The following is a 3,376-nucleotide window of genomic DNA, read 5'->3' as shown; positions in this document are numbered from 1 at the left end:
CTTCCACATTTTTCTTTGGTTCCATTCTAGTCTCCTAGCCCTGAGAGTTGTTTCTACACTCACTGAACTCATTCCTGGGTTAACTTTGCTTTTTAGCTTGCTATTTCTTCTAAGATGAAATCAGATAGCCTGCTCCTTCCCTTTGTAGAAGTCCCTGCTTCATTATCTTCAGCTTGTCACCTTACTATGATACCATCTTCCTTTTCCAACTTCACTCTGTCCCTTTAAAGTTTGCTGGAACCTTCTTCAGAACATATGCCACACATTAAAATTATGATATTGCACTCTCAGTTTACTTATTTATTGTTCACTCAAGGAGTGCTTTATGATCCTTGGTCTCAAGCCCAGGCCTGACACACTGTAGATTCCCAGTAAATATTAATTCATAAGAAAATTATTACCCTAGTAGCTGTCAAATGTTAGTTTAATTTCTTTCATGCTTTTCTTTGGCCTGAACTTGCAACCTTTTGTCACCTGTGAACTGAAGGCATTTGTTATGGTTTGAACATAAAATGTCCCCAGTTCAGGGCTCTTCCTAGGACACAGGTTCAGAAAATGGTCTGAGGGTGGTGTTTTTGACCCTCACACCTACAAAAGGTCACCCATGCAGGCCCAAGTGAAGGATTTGTGGTTTCATTGAGCTTGAGATACTTATAAGTTCCTTAAAGATGACTTAGTTAACTATTACCATCTTGACGTATGTGTCAGAAGTGTTGTCCATAGTAAAGCTAATGGGAGTCTAATAATAAGTTACTTAGTTGCACGATCTGGAAAACTTGTGATAAATGGGAGTAACCAAAAGCAAGTAATGCTGGGTATGGAGGTGTATGCTTGTAATCCCAGCACTTGGGAGCCTGAGGCTGGAGGATCACCAGTTTGAGGCCAACCCAAGCTACATAGTGCTCAACAAACAAAGCAAGTGAAGTTTGAGGGTTTATTCATGTTTTCCTTCAGTTTTAGAAGCAGCGTTATTTTGTCTGGTCTATAAAAAAGCCATGGCATTTACCATGACCTATGCAACAGGCTCTTCAGTGGGTAAACATCCAAATTATCATAAAGCCAATCCTACCTGGCCTGTATATGAAGCACACTTGCTGCTTCCTTTGAAGTTTTCCATTTAGCATTTATGGGAGTGGGGGAGATGGACAGATCCCTTTCTCTGGATAGACCTTACAGTGGTGTTTATCTGACTGTCTAAATGTGCTCTCAGGGGAAACCTGCTTTGTGTCTGAATCAATCATGCAGAGCCATTACCAGTTTTTGTCCCCAAACTGGGTTCTTTTCCCTGTCAGAATTGTGGGACCAATAACAAGACTGAGCACCAATCAGGGAGAAAAGGAGACTTTTCTTGATAAAGAATATCAGAAGTGAGACATAAACTCACAAATCAACTTCTCAACTCTTGGGGGTTGGGAGGTTGTACAAATGGGGTAAAAGAAACAAGGGGGAGGAATAGATTAATAAAGGAGGAGATAGTAACATCTTTTCTGGGAATGGGTAGAGATTTTTCCAGGGAACTCAGGCTCCGCCTCTTTTCTGCTCTTTTTGTGGTTCCTCCCAGACGTTGCCATAGTTGTTGTCAACAGTCATGGTACAGGAAAGTGTCTTTAGCATGCAGATGGGATTATAATGAAATTAGAAGCTGTCCAGCAGTCACTTCGGCAGTCATCCTATATTCAATCAGTTTTAGGCAGTCCATCTGAAGAGCGACTTCTGACCTGTAGGCATGATAAACAAGAAAATCAGCTTGGTACCCTAAGTACTCAGGGTAACAAAACCATCTCATGATTATTCCATAGTGAGCTGTGGGTGTTGTATCCACCTAAATATGATCTTCACTCTGCAGCAGATTGAGTCAAGGATACTACTCTTAAATTAATTACTCTCACAATCTGTTTTAGGAAAGGTTTTTCAGGAAACTGATGACACTGTAATGGAGCAAGCTTGCTGCTAAGCACACAACACCATGGCATTGGCCTTTTAGAAAAAGAAAAAGCTTCACTGTGCAGACAACAAACTAAGAGGTCAGGAGCTAAAAGCTCAAATTTGCTTCTCTGATAAGTTGGTAGTGGGGGAAGTTGTAGGAAGGGAGAGAGCTGTTTGTTCATTGGCTAGGGGAGACATAGTTCTCTTCAGAAGAGTTATTTTCCACATAGGTGATTTTTTTTTCTTTTTGGCAGTTTGAACTCAGATCTTCACACTTGCTAGGCAGGTGCTCTATTACTTGAGCCATCCCTCCAACCCATTCTGCTCTGGTTATTCTGGCGATAAGCTCTCACTTTTTGCCCAGACCAGCCTGAACTGAGATCTCTTTATTTTATGCTTCCCACAGTGGCTAGGTGGCCCATGCCAACATGGCAGCTTTTTTCAGTTGAGATGGGATCTCATGAACTTTTTCCCCTTAGTACTGGTCTAGAACCACATTCTCTAATCTCAGCCTCCTGTGTAGTTTGGGATGACAGGCACAAGGCACCACGTCCAGTTATTGGTTGTGATGGGGATGTGCTAACTTTTTGCCTGGGATGACCCCCAACCATAATCCTTCCAATTTCAGATTTCTAAGTAGCTAAGATTACTGGTGAGAGAAATGGACACCTGCCTTGCCTAAGGGATTTTTAATCTTATGATGTTATTAGCTGATCAACTTGTCTGCTTCTGCTCCTATCCATTCTTTCTTTTTTTGGGGGGGTGGGGAGAGGCTACTGGTGCTTGTATTTAGGACCTTGAACTTGCTAGGCAGCTGCTCTATCACTGAGCCACACCCTCAGTCCTTTTTGCTTTGGTTATTGTTCGTTTCCTTTCCTTTTCTTCTCTCTCTTTTTGTTCCTTCTTCCTCTATGTGCTATAGTTTGATCTTGAGTCTGCAGGGAGCAAACTCACCCCAGATTTCTTCAAATCCACATTTCTTTGCCTTAAATTCTTACATGCCCAAAGACATGTGTTGTGGGAACAACAAGGGAAACAAAGTTACCAAGACCATTTTTACAGGAAGCAGGGAGTTTATTATGCTAGTGGACTCAGGGGAGATAATTTCTCAAAGCCCTGAGCCCTGATCTGTGTCACAGGCCTGGTTAAATACTTAGGAGTTTGCCCTTTATTCCCCCCTTACTGCTCCCTCTTTTAGTGTGTGGTTACAGTTGCCAGAAACCTTGCAAGGTTAGCAGGTGGCTGCAGTGTTGCAGAGCTAGCAGAAAGCTGCTTATAGTCTCAGGGTGGGGAAACCAAGGTGAACACCAGACACAGTAAATCCTAGGAAAATAGCCATGCTGGCCCCAACATTCCCCCTTTGATGATTTGACATTTAATTTGTCAAAATGTGTCTTCTCTTTCTTTTTTAAGGATGAGATTTACTCTTTGGTAACCTTGTAATAGATAT

At 42.0% G+C, this 3,376-nt stretch overlaps 1 pseudogene; it reads right to left on the bottom strand.

Annotated features, from left to right (window-relative positions):
• Window positions 1-2,835: 2,835 nt before the first annotated feature.
• Window positions 2,836-2,959, bottom strand: LOC141417723 (small nucleolar RNA SNORA38; annotated as a pseudogene).
• Between the last annotated feature and the right edge of the window lie 417 nt (window positions 2,960-3,376).

The sequence above is a fragment of the Castor canadensis genome, chromosome 15 (genome assembly GCF_047511655.1).
Source record: "Castor canadensis chromosome 15, mCasCan1.hap1v2, whole genome shotgun sequence".
Classification (NCBI taxonomy): domain Eukaryota; kingdom Metazoa; phylum Chordata; class Mammalia; order Rodentia; family Castoridae; genus Castor; species Castor canadensis.
Note: the sequence above shows the minus strand (reverse complement) of the source record. Positions and strands in the feature narration are given on the sequence as shown.